This window comes from Primulina eburnea, chromosome 5, assembly GCF_022965805.1.
Source record: "Primulina eburnea isolate SZY01 chromosome 5, ASM2296580v1, whole genome shotgun sequence".
Classification (NCBI taxonomy): domain Eukaryota; kingdom Viridiplantae; phylum Streptophyta; class Magnoliopsida; order Lamiales; family Gesneriaceae; genus Primulina; species Primulina eburnea.
This window is the reverse complement of record NC_133105.1, coordinates 24,261,549-24,285,528: the sequence shown is the minus strand read 5'-3', so window position 1 is coordinate 24,285,528 and position 23,980 is coordinate 24,261,549. Positions and strand designations below refer to the sequence as shown.

The following is a 23,980-nucleotide window of genomic DNA, read 5'->3' as shown; positions in this document are numbered from 1 at the left end:
TGTGATCAGGTGGAAAAGTGATGAATTTTTCTTTTACCAAGAAATCAAAAACTTCCTCGGTCTTTGACACATCAAATGTATATTGCATGTCTTTGGGGAGTTGGGAGTTGTTCTTCTTTTTAGTTCTGCTGGCTTATTTTTTAGTAGGGGAACTGTGCAAGAAGCGACCGATTGAATATCTGCCAATACCACATCTTCCAGCTCCTGATAATAAAATCTCATAGCAGTTTTCTTCTTGTATGACTCTTCTCGCAATAGTTCTTCGTATTCAGCCACTTTGGCAGCTAGCTCAAAGAAATCCCTGAACTCCATACCTTAGAATTTCTTCCTTAATTCAAAATCCAGCCCCTTCTATGTCATCTTCACGAACTCGGTCTCAGGTAGGAATACCTTGCACCTGTTCTTTATCTTTTTGAACCTGTCTATGAAATATTCCACATATTCCCCTTTCTTTTGGGTGACTCTGGATAAATCGGCAATGCACATCTTTGTTCTATAGAATTGAATGTGAAATTGTCTTTTCATCTCTTGCCAATTCATCACTGAATTTTTGGGGAGTGAGGCATACCAAGCAAATGCAGTCCCAGTTAGAAATTCGGGAATAGCTACAACTTTAAATTGTTGAAGTTTTCTAAGTTGGGTATTTCTCCGCAGTGGATGGTAAATGTGGCTATGTGTTCCATGCTGGACTGGCCATCCTCCCCAGAGAACAAGCTGAAATCATGAACTCTATAACCCCTTGGGTATGGGTTATTCACGTCTATGTATTCTAGATAGGATTTGTGGAATTCTGGGCGGCCTATCTGCCTCAAAGCCGGCCCATATAGCTCTTGAACAGCCTCTCTCACCATTTCTGGATCAACCACGTGAATGTTCCGAGCTGGGAGTGGGTGATGGTAATGATTTGCCCCCCGAGCTTGAAATCCTGCATTTAAACCAATATTACCTCCTGGGAAGCCCCCATCTACTCCTTGATAATCCATGTGTGACATGTCTTCATACGCTCCCGGTTGATACAGAGGATTTTTTACGCTGTACACCTGAGTAAAAAGTTGCTTCGAGCTCCCCACTCCATGAGCACGTGCATATGGCTGAGCCCTCCCTCCTAAGGTTTCTTCTCTATTGTGAGGTGGTGTATACCTTCTTTCTGGCTGATTCGAGAGAGTGAACTCCGGGCGACGAGGATCGCTAGCCCTTGAGTTTACAACTCCCTGGTCAAATTCAGGGACCTGGTTATTTCCCTGGACTTGGTTGCTCCCTTGGTTCCCTTCTTTCTCACTTATGCTCTGCTCTTTGTTGGTTGATTGGTTCGGTTTACCCAATACTGTCTTCAAGCAATCAGACACAGCCTTGGACAGTGCTTGTGATATTTCTTCAATTTTCATCGCGGTCAATACTTCAACCAAACGGTTTGAAATATGAGCATACACCTCTGGAACATTACTTGGATGCAAATCCAACTCCCTGGTCGGCTCTTCAGCGGCCGGTTGCTCTGTCAGTGGAGCGTGAGCCTCTTCTTGGCTTGGTTGAGACTCCCCATCCCCTTGATTGACGTTTTCTTTTCTTCTTGGTGGCATAGTGATGGTCCCACCAGACGTGCCAAAAATATGTTTGCACAATATTTGATTTGCGGGTGTGCCAGGTGCGAAATACATCGATTTGTGTGAAAATGATAAAATCTAACTTCTAAATATTCAAGGACGTGAATTCTAAATTCGACCGTCAGTTCTAGTCTCCTAAAACAAATGCAATGCCAAAATAAAGAAAAGTATTGTAAATCGATGGAAATAAACTCCTAGCATGATTTTGAATTTACAAAACTATAGGAATTCATCAAAGACGTTAAATATAATAACTTGTTGCTGAAATCTAAAACAAGGAAACGTAGAGTGCTAGAAATATACTGGAAAAACTTGAAGACTATTGATTGAAGATTGAATTTTTTGCAGAGAGTATTTTGCAGATTTTGTGCGTGTTGAGTTGTCTTTTTTCTGTAGCCAATGTTCTTTTTTTCTTCTCAGCGCTTGGCGGTTCTTCTCTACTCCCCATGATCCACGTCCTTTCGCCTTTCACGATTTCTTCTCTCTATGCTACGATCTTTTGTGATCAGTTTGAATCGATACAAATTAATCTGCTACAGCTCATGAGCCCATATAATTTAATTGTGCTTGTAATTAAACTGGGCTTATATATTTAAATATTTTAGCCCAAACAGTAACGAAAAAGAACAGCTGTGAAATCGATCGACATAAAAAAAATAGAAATGTCGTAACATGTCTATACCCGAATCCACTTTTGGATGGACGGGCCAGCCTATCATTTGAATCGTCACCACTTGCTTTAGCGCCCAGATTCGATGGGCCAGATTCAAGCATTATTATAAGATGTAATATGAGTAAAATAAAAAAACTTGCAATTTCATGGTACTTAAAGAGAAGCACATTGTACAAACTTTTCTGTAAAACCCTAATGATCACAAATTAAAACCCTTTCGGCAGAAAGATAGTTCGAAAATGCGGAAGAAAAAGAGATAACACGAAGCAGAGGCTCAAAATGATCCCTCTCTCGCAAACGGCCTTCTCAAGAAGAAGAAGAAGAAATCCAAAGAGCAGCAGAAAGACGTCGAATCTTCCACGATCCATTATTGATAATGCTCAGTCCCTTGAACTAGCTACTCGTGTGGGTTTTTCATTTCCTACTGTTTTCGTGCGTAATTTATTATTATTTTTTAATGTTGGTATTTGGTCTTGATGTGTGGTATGTTTGATCTTTTCATCGTTTTATTTCTTTGCAGTTGGCTGGTCAGGTTGCTCGGGCGGCCACCATTTTTAGAATCGACGAGGTCAAGTTGCTTTTTCCACATTTTCTTTTGAACGATCTTATTTGCGTAGTGAATATATTATTATTTCTGTTGTTTTTTTAAGTTATAGAAGTGGAGTATGAGGTTGCGGACAGCACGGTTTTTTAATCTCACACAATTACACAGTAGTTGATGAATAAATTATGTACATTTTTATTAATTGCGGACTGCACGATATTGTGTAGATATGTTTAGGTGTGGATGTGGTCACCAAGGTGGTTTTTGCTTTTGTCAAAACAGATCTTTGTGGTTGATAACAAAAGTATATCTGAGGACACATCCATTGAAACAGTGTTAAACCATTCAGATGACAATGAGAGTGGTGCTGCTTTTCTTCTGAGAGTATCTCAGAAAGGATCTTTTTCCTAAGCATAACAGTTTGAGATTTGGGGTGAGAATCTAGTGTTCAGATTAGTAATCTCTTAAAGATGGTATGTTTAAAATTATTTATTATCTAATCATTGTAATTGTATGACCATTTTCAGGGTGTGTTACCTCCACTTGATGTCCCCCATCATTTTCGTAAGCACAAATGGTGTTCATATAGAGAATGTATTGTCACAGTTAAATCACCTCTATCATAGTCATCTCTTCTTTTTTTTTGAGTCATTAGAGAAGCTGATTCACTGTGCTAGGTCAACAACAGGATTTAACTATTTAAGTTAATGAAACCAAATACCTCAGAGATCAAATAATTTAGTGGATTGGATATCACTTGACTGCCTACATTCTTCATTGCGAGCTATTCTTGTATTGCCTCGACATTTGCATTGTTGGAAAGAGTCAAGTAGGAGAAAGGAAAAGTATAGAAATGGAACATTTTTCGAAACCAACGGTTCCCAGCTGATGTTTGAGTTCTGTCTCGTGTTATTATCCATATAAAAAAATCAATTTGTATATAAAAATGGTTTGAGTTGTCTCGAAATACGTAAGGATTTGCCTTTCGTTTTTTTTTTTTGTTTCTTTAGCATGTCTATATTTGGGGCAAATGATGGTTTACACTTGATCTCTGAACTTCAGGTAAGTTCATGTTGATAAATTATGTTTACTGATGCCCATAGATTTTCTCATTTTTAATCTAACATTTTTTTATTCGTGTTACATCTAAATTGTTTTCCAAATAGCTTCTTTTTTCAATTTTTTTAACCTTCCTCTTGTCATATCATTAGAGTTGGTGCGTTATTTGATTTTTTGGTTCTCTCTCTTTTTCCTCCTGGTTTTCAGTTTTTTAGTTAATATTTACCATTTAATGAAATGAATGAAGTCCTTTGTTCTTGGTGGGTATCACACGGAAAAACCTAGATGGAGGTTCGTAGGGACGCTTGTTGATTGTTGATGTGGATCTTAGCAAGGTAATCTATAATCTGCCACTTAATCTTATTTCAGGTAGTAGTTATCAATCTTTGTTTTTATTGCTTGACCTAATAACCTCTGATGCCTTTATTGCTTGACCTAATTACCTCCGGTGACCTCATAAAAATGCGACCAAGTTTATCTTTTTTCAATAATTTTTTGTCGAAAATTAATTTTATTTTGTAACTGCGTCTGTAAATGATAGATGGACTTTTGGCTGTTTCTGTGAAATGAATGCATATTGTATATATTTTCAATGATTGTGTTTGCACCAAAAAAATAAATTTAGCCCAATTAAACTTGGCTCAATGATTGAGCCCAGTCCAAGTAGAATAAAGAAGCGAGAAGATTAGATAAGCTCATCAATTCAAAATTGGTTTGAATAAATCAAATGGCATGCAAATTGGAGGAGATCTCATCAATTTAAAATTGGTTTGAAGAAATCAAATGGCGTGCAAATTGGAGGAGATCGTGTAGAGATAATGTGCAAAATCATGGAGTAGTGAGGGAGTGGGAGAATCGTCCAAGAATCTAAAGAAAAGAAAAACAATGACAGACAACAAAAAAACAACTCGACTCAACAACACAATTTCTGCATAGCATTTAGTTTTCATCTTCAAACAATTTATCTTTTTAGTCTAATTCTAAGAATTTTGACATCTTTTCATTCCAGATTCAGCAATTTATATTATATTTTTATGTTTTCTAAATTTCTACAAGTTACTGTAAATACAAAATTTTGTTGGAAGTTTGTTTCTTTCAATTTCAGTGTCGTTTCAATCAATTTTTTTTATTTTGGTGCATATTAGTTTGGGAGATTATAACTAACGATCGAATTTAGAATCCACGTAGCTTGAATAGTTAGAAGTAGTTGGTGCTTGTAGTACCTCGCAGGCACGCCCTCCATTCAAAATATTGTGCAAACAGGTTGGTATGTTAATTGAACTTTATCTTCATTTATAAACCCATGTTACAGATTTTACCCAAATCACTATTTTCTTCGCCAGATTGCTGCGATAGCTTCCTTCGTTGAGTGGCCTTTGGGCATGGATTGTGTTAAAAGATTCCACTTGGTTGCCCTTACCCTTATGCTGTGTACTAAATGGAACTGTTTTTCCCTTGCTGTTATCTGTCTTGCTAAACACTCATTCCACATCAAAATTTCAGTTTTCAAATTCTAGTCTTAAAATCCATTCTTGTTCTTGTCAAGCGAGTACAACCGCACATGACATGATAAATGAAGGTCACATGATTACGATACTAGGCCGCAGTAGCTGAAACTTTTGGTTGAATTGACCGTTGTTGCTTATGATTTAAAGGTCATATCTTGCAGAATGTTGTGGTTGATGAAGTCGTTGAAGCAGGAAAAAGAGTAACAGTAGCAAGGGGAAAACTCTGCGCGGTATTTTTGATTCATACCTCAACACATCTCCTCATCGAGGAAGCAGGTCAATTCGGACAGAGTTACATGTATAGTTTTCATATAAAGCTAGTGAATTGCACCTTCGCTAAGACCTGTCTTCTTTAAACAGGAAGCAATCTTTATATCGCTTCAGTATTTTCAGAACTGATAAACCGTGTTTCAAAGAAATATCAACGTTTGAGTTAGAAGCCGAGACTCGAGAAGGCTAGATCCTGTTAACCTTTTGCTGCAAATCCCGAATCTGGTTTCCGAACTGTCAAAGTGTTCACTGTTCTATACTATAAACTAACCTTACAGCTTAGGAAGTGATTGTTGGTAGCGTCAATTCTTATTTTAATGACAGAAAAGAATATTTTAATATTTGTTTCAATGATAATTATTCATGTGTAATACTAGTTGTTTGAAACATGCATATTCAATATAATAATAATAATAAATATATATATCTGATTTTGAATTGTGAATTAATGTGTATGTCTTTATCTTCATTAAATAATATCTATATTTATAGTATTACAAATATATTACATGGATGTATTTATCTTCACTTTTTTTTTTTATTTTAAATTGAATTGAAGAAAAATGAAATTTATTTTTATTTTTTTAAAATGAAATTTACATTTTTTTAGAATAGTGAAATTTACCTCCATTTGTATAAAAATAATTATATCCTTTTATTTATAAACTCGATTTTTATTTTTATTGGATGTCTTTTTTAATTTCTCTTTTTTCATATGATGAATTTTAAATAAATCGAAGGAAAATGAGTTTACATTCTAGTTCAAAATTAGAAGGGGTGAATAAATAATCAACAAAATTTACAAATATTTTGGTTAAGTTACTCAGTAAGTCAGCAATGAAAACTGTACGAAAAAAAATGACTGAAAATGTTTGAGCAGAAAATGACTTATAACAAAAATCAGTTGAGTTATCAAATTTAAAATAAATTAGGTAAACTAATATGTAAATTGCAAGAGTTTTTTTTTTGATGTTCGGAGACTTCGATGTTCCTACATCACCCCTTCTTCCTCGCAGAAGGATTGCACTAGACTTTGGTAATTACACAATTCAGTAGGACTTATCACTGCTTAACTAAAGCTCTTAGTATATTTCACTCTTAATCAAATGAGTAGTAAGCCTTCTTACTCTCAATTTTAAGTATTCACAAAAAAATTCTGAGCACAAATTGATAATCAATTGTTTAGCTTATAACTTATCAAAATGTGCGTGCATTGATCAATTTGGTTCTTAAAAAAAATTTGAGCACAAAAAACTTTGATTGTGTAGATATGTTTTTCAGAGAGATTCCAAGCAATTCAAAGTTTTGTCTAACTGATCTATTTATAGGTTTTGGCTGCAACGACCATCTTTTTTAATCTTGTATCCGTTTCCAAATACATATGTTGTTGTCATGTCATCGTCATTTCTGACATATAGTATAATTACGGTAGTGCACATGGGTTCTGACATTCTTTTATGAATTAGTGACGGTTAGTACAAAATATTTTATTTGATAATTCAGTTGGGCTGTGATTCTTAATCACTGAGTAAACTGATAAAGCTTAAGAGAATGATTGGATTTAGACTTATTGGTCGACTGAAATAAACTGCTATCAGTTTGACTCCATCAGTTGTGTGATACTCTTGTCTCACATCTTAAAAATTAAAGATTTAAAACGAATTTATAATAGACTTACAATGGACTTCTATAGCAACTTGAGTTAATCATTTTCGTAAAACGAGGACGAATACGAAGTAATTGCCATAGGGGCCCATTGTGCAGTCATGCAACCGCGAGCCCGGGCTCGAGGCGTGACAAAATGATATCAGAGACGGTCACCAGCATGAAACACCGGGAGTATTGCGGGGCGAAGTGTTACTTGCATGGGCGCCACCTCTTGAAACTACGAGGCAAAGTGCTACATGACGGGAGCCACCTCTTGAACATGTAGGAGTCACCTCTAGATTCTCGACGTTGGTGGATCGAGTGGTCAGGCCACGACGAGGACGTCGCGTTCTGAAGAAGGGGGTGATTGCGATACCCTTGTCCCACATCTTAAAAATGAAAGATTTAAAATGAGTTTATAATGAGCTTACAATGGATTTGTATAGCAACTTAAGTTAATTATTTTCGTAAAGCGAGGATGGATACGAAGTAGTTTCTATAGGGGCCCATTGTACAGTTATGCAACCGCGGGCCCGGGCTCGGGGCGTGACAAGTTATCATTTGATCAATTTGGCTAACAATAGCATTTTTGCCTTTGAAGAATGTACTATCAGTTTGGCTAGGTTATCAGTTAGAATCTGATTGACTTAGAAAATATTTGCTCATGAATATTCAGTTTTTTCTTGAATTCAGTTTAGTTAAACTCTGTAATTGTAGAATCCGTTAAATCAGACTACGTATTAGCCATGCATAATTACTATTATTTAAAAATTAAAATTATTTCTTTTATATTTAAAACATGTTAAAAGTTATTTAGTCATGATCATTTATTTTAATCTCAGAAGTTTAGTTTTTACCTTTTCGGTTAAATAAGCGAGGCCGGACTGGAGTTGGAGTATTGAGATAAAATTTAATAGTAAGAAAATATTCCAAAATCTAATTTAAGCCAAAGAATAAGTTATTTTAAGGTAAAGAATGTTTAAGGATTTATTTAATTAATCAGAGATAAGTAGTAAATAAATTCTTTTATATCCAATAATTAATTAAAAGCCTAAATTAAAATGTGTGACCAATTGAGATAATTTAATCTAAGCTTATTTTATTTAAGAAATTGTAACTTAACATGTTAGTAATTTATTTCAAGACTTAGCCATGCATGCAAGAAAATTACTATCCCAAATTAAATTATTAATTCACTAAAATACATAATAAGTGTTTAAAATTTTAAAGAGTTAAAATTCAAGAATTAAGCAATATTTTACCTCCATTTTATTTCACGATTTCTTCCACCCCATGGTAGACTTAATTAAGTTTGGCAACTCTCTATTTTGATATCATTCCTTAATCCTTGTATTGGTATGATTAGTTCCTTCATTTTTAATCACCAATATATAATGATTTAATCAATATTCTCCCTTGCTTTTTATCACTAGAAATCAGCCATATCACCTCCTAAATCAACCGTCAATCCCATAATATCATATCATTTCCTATCTAACAAACAACTAGAATAAAAAGATTTTATAGTTGTCATTCTATCCCCATTTAATTGATAACATTCTCCTCATTTTCCTAGTCTTCATCCCACCCCATTCCTTCGAAATTTCAGAGAGAAACCACAGAAAAATCGTGAGTTTCATAGAAAATAAACAAGAGAGAAAAGAGAAGAAAACTCCGTCTCCGCCGCGCCGTGTTCGTCGTATCATTTGTTTTCTTTCGTAAACAAATTCCAGGCATGTTTATATCATTCATTTCTCTTCAAACAAGTCCTATAGGTATTTTTAAACATCACATATTCATGATTTGAATGGAAAAACCGAACTAAGACATCAACTCTTTCAAAAATCTGTGCAGAATATTTTCGGCCCTTGTGCATAATGGGTGGGCTTGTTTTTGTGGTTTCAGGGTTTGGCTCGGTTCCAGGCGCTCAAGGCTGCATCTAGACATGATATAGGGTGTGTTAGGAAGGGGTTGGTCCATTGGTTTAAGTCCATTCGCCCTAACAACACGCATTTGACAGCAACTTCCCACACCTGCCATTTCGAGTCTCGATTTCGGGTTGGTTGTTGTCTAAGGCTAGGGTTCGGATCTTGTTTGGCCCCGGGCCTGTAACCATGGTTAGAAACCTTCCTTAGCATGTCTCGGACATGACCAAGATGGCCTTTTAAGGCTTGGTTCATGGTCCCATCGATTTGAAACAAAACACGCAAGTGACCCTCGGCTTCATTTTTCTGTTTCTTTCGTGTGACTGAGTTTCGAATTGTTTGAGGTTTGGGGTGGATCTTGTTTGGCTCCTGGCCCTTAGCCATGGTTCACACAATAGCTCGTGATGTCTAGATCATGCCATGGTCGATCATATGGCTACTGGAATGAAAATGACAGCAAGATAAAAGCAACACCCCACGCGTGCAGTATGTGTTCTCGAGTGAAGCTTTAGATTGTCTTAGCTGTGTGCTTGGATTGTGGTTGGCCTTTGGCCCTTAGCCATGGTTCAAGCCCCAATTTAGGATGTTGGGAAGAGGCTCTGGTCGGTGGTTCAACCCCCAATGGCCAATAGTCTCGTAAACGAAGCGTTCCAAGCACAAGTACTGCTACTGTAATTGGACAGCAACTTTGCTGCGGTTCAGAGGTGTCGTGCGAGTTCTTGGTTGGTTTTTAGCCTATGGCCTTGGACTGGACAGTACCTCATTGAGTTAGGAAGGCCATGTTTTTTGCCGTTCGTGATTTGGTTATGTTTAGAGGTTGTACGAGAATTTACGGTGCAATGTGCCAAAGTGACTCTCGAAAGAGCGTTTCACGATTTTGGCCTCCATTCACATTTTTTCGTGTACAACAGCCTAGGATTATGTTTTCCAGTATTTTAGGTGTATTTTAACCATGGTTAAACGATGGTTCAATGTTGGTTCGGGTTGTTACGAAGCCATGGTTGAATACTAAGTTGTTGGGCGTAATTGTCCTGTTTTTTGTTCGTTTATGAAGTGTGGGTACAGTTAAGTTTATTTGCATGTTCCTCATGTTAGAATTAGGTCGCATCGAGCCTGGGAACGATACAACCCATTTGGTAAAAACGAGATTATAATTATATTACGTGCATAAAATATAAAATGTTTATTTTTGAGATATATGCGATATGTCTTGTGGCCAACTTATGCTTATGGGATTGCTTCACCCGGTGACTTACGACCGGTTTATGTTTATGTATGGGTACGGACATCCAGTCCAAGGGCTGTGGTGATCTCTACCACCCATTATATTGTGGTTTAGTCTGATCAGACGATTCATGTTATGTTATAGGCCACTTGCGTAGAACATTATCTCTACAGAAAAATTATGATATGCTAATTTATGACAGGGCTCTATCGAGCAACTCTTTTACGTATGATTTTCAGATATGCACGTATTTATAATTATCCATGACACGATTTTCACGTTACACTTTACGATACGATAGTTTTACGTTACGCCAAAATTTTATGATATATTATTCTTGTTATTCATGATATATATGCATGCTGAGTTTTTAGACTCACTAGACTTGATTGTTGTAGGTACTGATGAGGTCAGGATCGAGGGCGGGGACCAGTGAGCTAGCTTGGGTCGGCAGTAGTGAGAACCTGAGGACCTCATTTTTTATCATTTACTATTTATGTTCAAACTCAGTTTTTATTTTGACGAATTATTTTTAAGTTGTGGTTTGAAAACAATGTTTGCTTCCGCTGTTACATTAAACATTAAATCTTTTCATCAGATTATTTTATAAATGATGTATGTTATTTATTTAAAGAGAAATTTTTTAAATAATTCCGCAAATTTTCAAATACGAAATACGGGCCTCTATAGTTAGTATCAGAGCCTATGTTCTTGTAAAGGGTTATACTACTACTGATCTCGAGAAGCTCATGAAGTCACGTCTTCGGTTTGTAAGTTTTACGTTTACGCATTTCGTTTAAAGCATGAAATATTTTAACAGAATGTTTTCATGAAATTATTTATGTCAAGATTATGATTATGCAGTATTATTTAAATTTAAAGAAATAATAAAAATTATGCATGTCGGTTACGTATGAGTTGTATATATGGAATAGTATACCTCCTAGACGCATTCCTTAGCGCATGAGAGACGATGATGAGATATGATGAGCATCGTCATGAGGACGGTGAAGATCATAGGCAGGAGAGAGATTTACCACCACCCCCTCCACCGGACATGAATGCCCAGATGCTAGCCGGAATGACGCAGTTATTCGCGCAGTTTGCGGGGAACAATGCTGGGGTAGCCAGACAGACGGGGCCTGAGGCTACCTATGAGCGGTTTATGAAGATGAGACCGAAGGAGTTCTCAGGGGCGACAGATCCCATGATTGCTAAGGGCTGGATTAAGTCCCTCGAGGTTATCTTCGAGTTCATGGGGCTTGGAGATGAGGACAGAGTTCGTTGTGCGACCTATCTGTTTGGAGGAGATGCCCAATTATGGTGGGAAGGAGCATCCGTAGCCTTGAATTTGGCTACTCTGGGCTGGACGCGCTTTATAGAGGTATTCTACTCCAAATATTTTATTGACAAGGTGTGTTCCAGGTTAACCAGGGAATTTATGACCCTAAGGCAGGGAGACATGACTGTTACGGAGTTCATCCATATGTTCGAGAGGGGTTGCCATTTTGTGCCCCTGATTGAAAATGACGCTGGAGCCAAATTGAGGTAATTTATTGATGGTTTACGGCCGATCTTGCGCCGTGATGTTAGGATGGCTGGCCCTACTACCTACGATATCGTTGTCGCCAAAGCTCTAGATGCATAGCAGGATCTGAATGATATTGAGAGAGATCGCCAGGGAAAGCGACCAGTCTGAGTGCCGCACCGCCCTCCTCAGCAGTAGCATTAGAGTAAGAGGCCTTTCCACGGCCCATCCAGGAACAGAGGACAACCACAGCAGGGACGGGCAGTCCCGAGGACCGTAGAGTACCCAGTCTATGTTAAGTGCATGCGCAGTCACGCTGGAGCTTGTATGTATGGCTCAGAGAAGTGCTACAAGTGTGGTAGTCCTGACCAGTTACTGAGGTATTGCCCGCAGGGGAGCCTGCCTACTCAAGGCAGAGTTTTTGCACTCCATACAGTGGAGACAAACCCGGAGACGATGCTCTTGCAGGTACCTTAAAGCTTTAAGTTTATATTTGGAAGTTATTGTTTCGAGGGTTTGTGTTAAGGTTTTGAACTTAGAAGTTGTGATAAGATTGCATGCTCTAATCAGCGTTAATTCGGGAAATTAGATTAGAAGAACTTTGACCTTCGCATGTCTATAAGTTAGTTCTAGTAATTATTGGGTTCAGCTTGATGTTCCAACCTTTTAGGGAGAATTTTTATAGCTGGTTTGGCTACGAATGCATTGATAGATTCAAGGGCTACTCATTCGTTCATTTTGGAGACCTTTGCGAATTTTCTCCAGATCAAGACCATTGGGCTAGATGTGGCGTATTCAGTAGTATTGCCTTCTGGAGAGGAGCTGGCAGCTACTAATGTGATCCCAGACATAGACCTCGAACTTCATGGTAATCTCGTTTTTGCAGATCTGATCGTACTGCCGATGCCAGAGTTTGATATCATTCTGGGTATGGACTGGCTATTAAGGAATAGAGTTTTGATTGACTTCCAGAGAAGATCTGTTCTAGTCCGACCGCTTGGGAGAGAGCAGTTATTATTCGAACCTGACAGGTACGTTCCTTTACCGCACATTATACCTTGTGTCCAGGCTAAGAAGTCCATGCGTAGAGGTGGTCGAGCGTTTTTAGCAACCTTCGTATCTGTTCCCGAGACACCCAGTCAGTCAGCCTCCGATGTCCCAATTGTTATGGATTTCCTAGACGTGTTTCCTGCTGACGTATCTGGTATGCCACATGTGCGGGAAGTGGAGTTTTCTATTGAGCTTATTCCAGGTACGACACCGATATCGAAAGCACCGTACCGATTAGCACCGACAGAGATGGCAGAACTCAAGAATCAGATTCAGGAACTTCTTGACAAGGAGTTCATTCGCCCGAGTTTTTCACCATGGGGTGCGCCAGTCTTATTTGTGAAGAAGAAGGATGGTTCGATGAGACTCTATATTGACTACCAGAAATTGAACAGGGTTATAGTGAAGAACAAATACCCACTCTCGAGGATTGAAGATTTATTTGACCAGTTGCAGGGAGCTTCAGTATTCTCGAAGATTGATCTGCGCTCTGGTTATCACCAGTTGAGGGTGAGAGATGCCGATTGTAGTAGCCCGAATTCCAAATTGGGTAATTAACGGAGTAATGGTGATTAAGAAGGTTTAAGGTGTAATTTTGGCTATGGTCATGATCGGACGGACCGAAGAGGGTTCGGAAGCACCGAAGAGTTCGGACGATCCGAAGTGTAGTTCGGTGAATCCGATCATAGGTGTCAAGTGTTGATCGACACGTCATTTTTCCATGCATGTTCGGACGGTCCGAAGTGTATGATCGGAGGATCCGATCATGAGCTGTCAAGAGCCAATGGACACGTAGCGTTCGGACGTTCCGAAGTGTTGTTCGGAGGATCCGAACATGGCCTATAAATAGTGCTCGGATTTCTCATTTGTGACTTGCCAATTCATGATTTTGCCTCATAGTTGAGAGGATTTGGAAGGTTTCTAGGGTTAGTTGTTGGTCGAGCGATAGCCAAGAGCTGCCAGGAGTAGTAGCGTAGCGGCGCCTGAGTTTCAAGGCAATCGACATCAAAGGGCTGTCGACGGACGAAGGTAAACCCTAAACCTTTGGTAGTACTAGGGAGTACTGGTTTTGCTAGTCGAGCATGGTAGTATTGATTGAGTATGCTTTTGATGCGTAGGCTTGTTCTAGACCTGATTAGCGGTGTTGCGTAAGGCTAGGCTTGCTGTGATAGAGGTACGAAAGTACTATCCGAGATATCCTGGTTGAGTATACATTCATATATGTGTTGCATGAGTATTTGCTGCATTGTTATATGTCATATGATGCATGCTATTATGTCACGAGTTATGATGCATATTGCATATCATGTTGAGCCGTATCTCCTTCGAGATAGCCTTTACTGTTGAGCTGTATCTCTTTCGAGATAAGCTATATCTTGGGGCCGCTCAGCCCTGTCTTGTGGACGCATGGACACCGAGAGTACACAGTGGCCGACGGGTCGGGAGGGCTTCGGTGGTCCGGGACATTTTAGGTCCACGTCTGTCTTGTAGTGGATGCAGTGACCCAGAGGTTGGACCGCGCGGCACTATCCACTTGGCGCCTCTAGACTGAGCATTTTGAGATCCTTTGTGATTCCTGTTTCTTGACTACCCTGGTATCATATCATAGCATGTGCATTTCATATAGGTTTGTATACTCATACTTTTGTACTGGGCGTTCTTATCGCTCACGTCCTCGGTTTTGTTTATTCTTGGACACCCCATTCCCTCGGGGCAGGCCTCAGGTTGGATGGCTCAGGAGGAGCAGGAGGAGGACGTTGAGTAGCTGGTTGGTTTAGTTTTCAGTGTTTTCCATTTGATTCGATATGGTTGTACTGGATATTTCATTTTGAGTTAGTCTAGACTTCGATTTCGATTGGGTTGTATAACTATTGTTGTTGGCCATATTTCCGCTGTTATCTCTGATTATAATTAATTAGGTTAATTGCATGCTTAGTTTTTGATTAGTAGGTGATTCTGGAACGGGTCACTACATTTATGGTATCAGAGCATGCGTATGATTTTGGGATATAGATTCTGTTTTGGGATTTCCGTTGACCATTTTACCATTTTCCCTATTCTATCTTGTAGCGATGGCTGACCATTTTGATGACGGGAGTAGTCAGGGGAGTGTAGGTCGATGGGGTGACCAGGACGATCATAGACGTCATCGTGAGCATCGTCATCGTCGGGATGGTCCTAGGCGTTTCGATATGCATCGTTTCATGCAGATGGGGCCTAAGCCTTTAGTTGGCGGTGAGACTCCCGATGATGCGGAGGATTGGTTAGAGCGCATGGAGAGTTGTTTCCGCGCATTCCAATGCACCGATGAGCAGAAGATGGAGACCCTTAGTTTTCTTCTCGAGGGCCGTGCTCGCAGGTGGTGGCGATCAACTTCTGCGCCGATAGTTCAGTCGCAGGGTAGAGCGACTTGGGTCGATTTCCGTGCAGCGTTCATGCAGCTGTACTTTCCTCCAGCCCTTCGCCAGGCCAAGACGATTGAGCTCCTGAACCTTAAGCAGGGGAGTATGTCTGTTGATGAGTATCAGCAGAAATTCTTTGAGTTGTTACCCTTCGCTCCTCATATCAGTGGCAGTTCTGAGGCCAAGTATGATCATTTCCTCCAGGGCCTTAATCAGGAGATCTTTGATCGAGTCACTGTCTGTGATAATCCTACTTCTTATGATGGGTTAGTGAACCGGTGTCGCCAGGCAGAGATCAGTCTCCAGCGTGGTAGGGCTATTCTTTCTTCTTCTAGACCTCCGAGTACTTTGAGGCCTCGATCTCAGTCATTCAAGAAATCTGGTTCATCTTCTTCTGGATCTGGATCTCGATCTAGTGGTGTTTTCCGCTTTGGTAAGAAGAAGGAGTCTTGTGCGCATTGTGGGAAGAACCATCCATCGGAGCAATGCCGAGTAGCCGCAGGAGCTTGTTATCAGTGCGGAGAGATGGGGCATATTAAGAAGAATTGTCCTCAGTTGCGAGGTGGAGCAGGATCCGGTTCTGGATCTCAGACGACTGTTCAGCAGAGGAGGCAGGGTCAGGCAGTGGGTAGTTCGAATCTTCGACCTCGTGCCCAGGGTCAGGTTTTTGCGCTGAACCAGGATCAGGCTGCAGATGAGACAGAGAGAGTCATAGCAGGTACTTTTCATTTATGCGGTATTCCTGCTTTTGTTCTTATTGATACAGGAGCCTCTCATTCCTTCATTTCTGCACGATTTGTTAAGCGTCATAGGTTACCCTATGTTTCTCTAGACGTCATTCTTTCTGTTTCTACCCCGATGGGTCATTCGGTGTTAGCGAAGCGTCTAGTGATGGGTTGTCCCTTAGATTTTGAGGGTAACGAGTTGACTGCGAATCTTATGATCCTAGAGATGGAAGATTTTGATTGTATCTTGGGTATAGACTTATTGACTACCTACCGAGCTACTGTGGATTGTTACCAGAAGCTTGTTCAGTTTCGTACGACTGAAAGCTCTAGTTGGTTTTTCTATGGTGAGGGAGCGCGACCTCCGATGCCAGTGGTATCTGCTCTGAAAGCCTGTCGTGCTTTAGAGTCGGGCGGGGAAGGCTACCTCATCTATGCGATTGATTCATCCACAGGTAGTGTTGGTCTAGAGGATATTCCAGTGGTTTGTGAATTTCCTGATGTTTTCCCAGATGAGATTCCTGGTTTTCCTCCGGTTAGAGAGGTGGAATTTGGCATAGATTTAATGCCAGGGACTGCACCGATTTCTCGTGCCCCCTATCGTCTTGCTCCGTCAGAGATGAGAGAGCTGAAGCAGCAATTGCAGGATCTTCTTGATAAGGGTTATATTCGCCCGAGTGTTTCGCCTTGGGGAGCTCCAGTCTTGTTTGTCAAGAAGAAGGATGGATCGATGCGGTTGTGCATTGATTATCGCCAGCTGAATCGGGTGACGATCAAAAACAAGTACCCTTTACCCCGTATTGATGACTTGTTCGATCAGCTTCAGGGTACTTCTGTTTACTCCAAGATCGACTTGCGATCGGGTTATCATCAGATGAGAGTCAGAGATGATGATATTTCCAAGACTGCATTTCGTACTCGTTATGGGCATTACGAGTTTCTAGTTATGCCATTCGGATTGACGAATGCGCCAGCGGTGTTCATGGATCTGATGAACCGAGTCTTCCGAGATTTTCTGGATCAGTTTGTGGTGGTTTTCATTGACGATATCTTGATCTATTCCCACAGTGTGGAAGAGCATGCCCAACACTTGAGGATTGTGTTGCAGATTCTTCGCGAGAAGCAATTGTATGCTAAGCTGAGTAAGTGCGAGTTCTGGATTGATCGTGTGGTATTCCTTGGTCATGTGATTTCCAAGGAAGGAGTTTCTGTGGATCCCAGCAAGATTGAAGCAGTGCTGAATTGGTCACGTCCGACGACGGTGGCTGAGATCCGTAGTTTTCTAGGTCTGGCAGGGTATTATCATCGCTTCATCGTGAATTTCTCTCAGATAGCCAGACCATTGACGCAACTTACTCGGAGGGATGTTCCATTTGAGTGGTCATCCGAGTGCGAAGATAGTTTCAGAGAGCTTCGTCGACTTCTGACTTCTGCACCTGTTTTGGCGTTACCGTCAGGATCTGATGGTTTCAGTGTTTACACCGATGCCTCCACTCAAGGCTTAGGGTGTGTGTTGACGCAAAACGGTCAGGTGATTGCTTATGCTTCCAGACAGCTGAAATCTCACGAGGAGAAGTATCCCACTCATGATCTGGAATTGGCAGCTATTGTGTTTGCGCTGAAGATTTGGCGTCATTATTTGTACGGTGTTCAGTTTGAAATCTTTACTGATCATAAGAGTCTGAAATATCTGTTCACTCAGGCTGAGTTGAACATGAGGCAACGTCGTTGGATGGATTTGCTGAAGGATTATGATTGCGAGATCAAGTACCATCCAGGTCCTGCAAATCTCACAGCTGATGCGCTTAGTCGCAAGGTGAGAGCCTCTGCACTTTAGATTTGTGCTATGACTAGTGCCATCCAGGATAGTTGCTCGTTGGGGTTTAACTTCAAGCATCGGAAAGGTATGGAGAGCATTCGTGTTGCTACCATTTTATCTGAGCCCAATTTGTTCACTCGGATTCGAGAAGCTCAGATGTCTGATCTCAAGACTCAGAGATTAGCTCGGTTAGTTGGTGGTGATAGCAATTTCCATTATCAGTCCAATGGTCTTCTGTGCTTATCTAATCGGGTTGTAGTACCAGAGGATGACACTTTGAGGGACGAGATATTGTCTCAGGCGCATCGAAGCAAGTTAAGTGTTCATCCAGGAAGCAACAAGATGTATAGAGACTTGAGGATGCGGTTTTGGTGGAAAGGGATGAAGCGCAGCGTGTATCAGTTTGTCTCCAAGTGTCTAGTTTGCCAGCAGGTTAAGGCAGAGCACCGTCGACCGGGAGGATTGTTTTTGAACTTACCTATTCCAGAATGGAAGTGGGAGCATATTACGATGGATTTCATTACTCACTTGCCATTATCTTCGAGGAACAGCGATGCTATCTGGGTAGTGGTGGATCGACTCACCAAGTCTGCTCATTTTCTGCCGTATAATCGTGATTTCACTTTCGATCGTATGGCTCGATTGTACATTCAGGAGATTGTACGTTTGCATGGAGTGCCTGTCAGTATTGTTAGTGACAGAGATCCTCGTTTTACCTCACGGTTTTGGGGTAGTTTCCAGTCAGCGTTGGGTACTACACTGAGTCTGAGTACTGCTTATCATCCGGAGACTGACGGTCAATCAGAGAGGACTATCCGTACGCTTGAGGATATGTTGCGAGCCTGTGTTATGGATTTCGGACCCACTTGGCAGGATCATTTGCCTTTGATTGAGTTCGCGTACAACAACAGCTATCATCGTAGTATTGGTATGGCACCATTTGAGGCGTTGTACGGGCGACGTTGTCGTACTCCATTATTCTGGGATGAAGTCGGGGAACGACAGGTAGAGGGACCGGAGTTAGTCCAGCAGGCTATAGATAAGGTTGCAGTAATCAAGAAGCGGATTAAGACTGCTCAGGATCGACAGGCTAGTTATGCGAACACAAAGCGTCGACCTCTTCATTTTCAGCCAGGTGAGAAGGTGTTTCTCCGAGTTTCGCCTTTTCGCAGGATTTTGAGATTTGGTCTCAAGGGTAAGCTGTCTCCGAGATTTATTGGTCCATTCGAGATACTGGAATGTGTGGGAGATTTAGCTTACAGACTTGCGTTGCCGCCGTACCTATCAAGTATTCATGATGTGTTCCACGTATCCTTGTTGAGACGTTATGTAGCAGATGAGTCGCACATCTTACATCCATCTGAAGTTCAACTTGATACGGATTTGTCTTACGTGGAGCGACCAGTTCAGATTCTAGATCGCAAAGATAAGGTGTTGCGGAATAAGATCATTCCTCTTGTCTTAGTGCAGTGGCAGCGTCGAGGCACTGAAGAAGCCACTTGGGAGTTAGAGAGTCGTATGCGTTCGGAGCATCCAGAGCTCTTTTGAGTTGTGCTTTGTATAAGTTTGTGTTTTCAGTTGTAATCATAGTATCAGTTGTATTCAACAACAATTGAGATGTATTAATGATGTTGTTATTTCGTTTTGTTCATTCTCTAAGCCTGATTTCGAGGACGAAATCTTTTAAGGGGGGGAGATATAGTAGCCCGAATTCTAAATTGGGTAATTAACGGAGTAATGGTGATTAAGAAGGTTTAAGGTGTAATTTTGGCTATGGTCATGATCGGACGGACCGAAGAGGGTTCGGAAGCACCGAAGAGTTCGGACGATCCGAAGTGTAGTTCGGTGAATCCGATCATAGGTGTCAAGTGTTGATCGACACGTCATTTTTCCATGCATGTTCGGACGGTCCGAAGTGTATGATCGGAGGATCCGATCATGAGCTGTCAAGAGCCAATGGACACGTAGCGCTCGGACGTTCCGAAGTGTTGTTCGGAGGATCCGAACATGGCCTATAAATAGTGCTCGGATTTCTCATTTGTGACTTGCCAATTCATGATTTTGCCTCATAGTTGAGAGGATTTGGAAGGTTTCTAGGGTTAGTTGTTGGTCGAGCGATAGCCAAGAGCTGCCAGGAGTAGTAGCGTAGCGGCGCCTGAGTTTCAAGGCAATCGACATCAAAGGGCTGTCGACGGACGAAGGTAAACCCTAAACCTTTGGTAGTACTAGGGAGTACTGGTTTTGCTAGTCGAGCATGGTAGTATTGATTGAGTATGCTTTTGATGCGTAGGCTTGTTCTAGACCTGATTAGCGGTGTTGCGTAAGGCTAGGCTTGCTGTGATAGAGGTACGAAAGTACTATCCGAGATATCCTGGTTGAGTATACATTCATATATGTGTTGCATGAGTATTTGCTGCATTGTTATATGTCATATGATGCATGCTATTATGTCACGAGTTATGATGCATATTGCATATCATGTTGAGCCGTATCTCTTTCGAGATAGCCTTTACTGTTGAGCTGTATCTCTTTCGAGATAAGCTATATCTTGGGGCCGCTCAGCCCTGTCTTGTGGACGCATGGACACCGAGAGTACACAGTGGCCGACGGGTCGGGAGGGCTTCGGTGGTCCGGGACATTTTAGGTCCACGTCTGTCTTGTAGTGGATGCAGTGACCCAGAGGTTGGACCGCGCGGCACTATCCACTTGGCGCCTCTAGACTGAGCATTTTGAGATCCTTTGTGATTCCTGTTTCTTGACTACCCTGGTATCATATCATAGCATGTGCATTTCATATAGGTTTGTATACTCATACTTTTGTACTGGGCGTTCTTATCGCTCACGTCCTCGGTTTTGTTTATTCTTGGACACCCCATTCCCTCGGGGCAGGCCTCAGGTTGGATGGCTCAGGAGGAGCAGGAGGAGGACGTTGAGTAGCTGGTTGGTTTAGTTTTCAGTGTTTTCCATTTGATTCGATATGGTTGTACTGGATATTTCATTTTGAGTTAGTCTAGACTTCGATTTCGATTGGGTTGTATAACTATTGTTGTTGGCCATATTTCCGCTGTTATCTCTGATTATAATTAATTAGGTTAATTGCATGCTTAGTTTTTGATTAGTAGGTGATTCTGGAACGGGTCACTACACCGATATCCTCAAGACTGCTTTTAGGACTCGTTATGGCCACTTCGAGTTCTTTGTGATTCCATTCGGTTTGACGAATGCGCCAGCGATCATCATGGATCTCATGAATCGCGTATTTCAGATGTATCTTGATCAGTTCGTGATAGTATTCATGGACTACATCCTCGTCTACTCAAAGAATCAAGAGGAGCACAACAGACATCTGACCGCAGTTTTGCAGACCTTACAGAAGCACCAGCTATTCGCGAAGTTCAGTAAGTGTGAGTTCTGGTTAGAGAATGTGGCGTTCTTAGGCCACATCGTTTCTAGCAGCGGTATCGAGGTAGACCCAGCGAAAGTTGCAGCAGTCAGAGATTGGGTTGTACCGCAGAATGCATTGGAGATCTGTAGTTTCCTTGGACTAGCAGGATATTATCGGAAGTTTATTCAGGGATTCTCCTCTATCGCAGTTCCACTCACGTCGTTGACAAAGAAGAATGAGAAATTTGTGTGGAGCGATGAGTGTCAAAAGAGTTTCGATACTTTGAAGCAAGCTCTCATCTCAGCACCAGTATTTGTCATGCCGTCAGGCCCGAAGACTTTTTTTTGTATACTGATGCTTCGAAGCTCGGTTTAGGCGTAGTGTTGATGCAGCATGGGAAGGTGATAGCGTATGCTTCTCGTCAGTTGAAAATCCATGAGAAGAATTACCCTACCCACGATCTAGCGTTGGCAGCCGTAGTTTTTGCCTTGAAGATTTGGAGACATTATTTGTACGGAGAGAAGTACCAGATCTTTACAGACTATAAGAGCCTCAAGTACTTCTTTACGTAGAAAGAGCTGAATATGCGTCAGAGGCGTTGGTTGGAGCTAGTGAAGGACTATGAATGTGACATTAGCTACCACCCGGGCAAGGCTAATGTAGTTGCGGATGCACTGAGTAGGAAGTCGCAGTGATGGCTCATTTGGCGATTCCGAGACCTCTTCAGTCTAAGATGCAGAGGTTTGACCTAGAGACATATCCTCGAGGTAGAGTTCCCCGTCTATCTACTTTGACGATCCAGTCTTCTCTTCTAGACCGTATTCGCAGTGGACAGTCAGCAGAGAAGCAGTTGGCGAAGTGGAGACAGAGAGATGAGGCCAATGGCAGTATTTTGTATACAGTTAGCGACGGTATTGTGAGATATCGAGACATAATGTGGGTTTCTAGTAGCGATTCTATTCGAGCAGATATTTTATCCGAGGCCCACATGTCGCCGTACTCTATTCATCCTGGGAGTACGAAGATGTACAAAGATCTGCAGTTGTTGTATTGGTGGCCCGGAATGAAGAAGGATATCAGACGTTTTGTATCCGAGTGTCTGACATGCCAGCTAGTGAAGGCGGAACAACAGAAACCAGCAGGCTTGCTCAAGCCTCTTCCTATTCCCGAGTGGAAGTGGGAGAATATTACCATGGACTTTGTGGTAGGTTTTCCGAAGTCAGCCAGAGGATCAAATGCTATCTGGGTGATTGTTGATCGTCTTACCAAATCAGCGCACTTCCTGCCTATTAAGACGACTTTCACTATGATTCAGTATGCAGAGTTGTATATCCGAGAGATAGTCAGACTTCATGGTATTCCCGTTTCTATAGTGTCTGACCGAGATCCTAGATTCACTTCCTCTTTTTGGAAGAGTCTGCATTCAGCTGTGGGTACGAAGTTGCTGTTTAGCACATCATTCCATCCTCAGACAGACGGTCAGTCAGAGAGAGTTATCCAGAGTTTGGAAGATCTTCTCCGTGCATGTGTCATCGATTTCTCAGGGAGTTGGGAGTCGAAATTGCCATTGGTAGAGTTCACCTATAACAACAGTTTTCAGTCGTTTATAGGTATGGCTCCATACGAAGCACTGTACGGTCCTAAGTGTAGATCGCCCATTCATTGGGACGAAGTAGGGGAGAGATTAGAATTGGGTCCGGAGATCATTCAGCAGACTGCCGATGTAGTGGTCAAGATCCGTGATAGGATGAGGACTGCTGGGAGTCGACAGAAGAGTTATGCGGATCAGAGGAGAAGAGATCTAGAGTTTGCTGTTGGCGACCATGTTTTCGTGAAGGTAGCACCTATGAAAGGTGTCATGCGGTTCGGGAAGAAAGGAAAGCTAAGTCTGAGATTCATCGGATTTGAGATCCTCGACAGGGTTGGGACGTTAGCTTATCGTGTTGCACTTCCGTCAAATCTGGCCGGAGTACAGAATGTGTTCCACGTCTCTATGCTGAGGAAGTATATGGCGAATTCTTCGCATATCCTGAATTTTGAACCATTGCAGCTCACTCCAAACCTGTCTTATGAAGAAAGACCAATGCAGATCTTAGACAGACAGGAGAAGAAACTTCGGAACAAACTGGTCAAGCTAGTAAAGGTCAAATGGATTAATCATTCGGAGGAGGAAGCTACGTGGGAATCAGAGCCAGAAATGAGGAGTCGGTATCCCGAGTTATTCGATAAGTTTTAATTTCGAGAACGAAATTTCTTTTAAGAAGGGGAGAGTTGTAGAACCCGTTAAATCAGACTACGTATTAGCCATGCATAATTACTATTATTTAAAAATTAAAATGATTTTTTTATATTTAAAGCATTTTAAAAGTTGTTTGGTCATGATCATTTATTTTAATCGCAGAAGTTTAGTTTTTACCTTTTCGGTTAAATAAGCGATGTCGGACTGGAGTTGGAGTATTGAGATAAAATTTAATAGCAAGAAAATATTCCAAAATCTAATTTAAGCCAAAGAATAAGTTATTTTAAGGTAAAAGAATGTTTAATGGTTTATTTAATTAATTAGAGATAAGTAGTAAATAAATTCTTTTATGTCCAATAATTAATTAAAAGCCTAAATTA

The 23,980-nt window shown here is 41.1% G+C and overlaps 1 non-coding gene and 1 pseudogene across 1 annotated transcript; both read left to right on the top strand.

Moving 5' to 3' along the window:
- Positions 1–2,513: 2,513 nt before the first annotated feature.
- On the top strand, positions 2,514–6,026 carry LOC140833101 (uncharacterized; annotated as a pseudogene).
- On the top strand, positions 3,854–3,916 carry LOC140833240 (small nucleolar RNA snoR101). Its single transcript, XR_012118371.1, has one exon. It is a non-coding gene; the product is annotated as a small nucleolar RNA snoR101 (small nucleolar RNA).
- Positions 6,027–23,980: the final 17,954 nt, after the last annotated feature.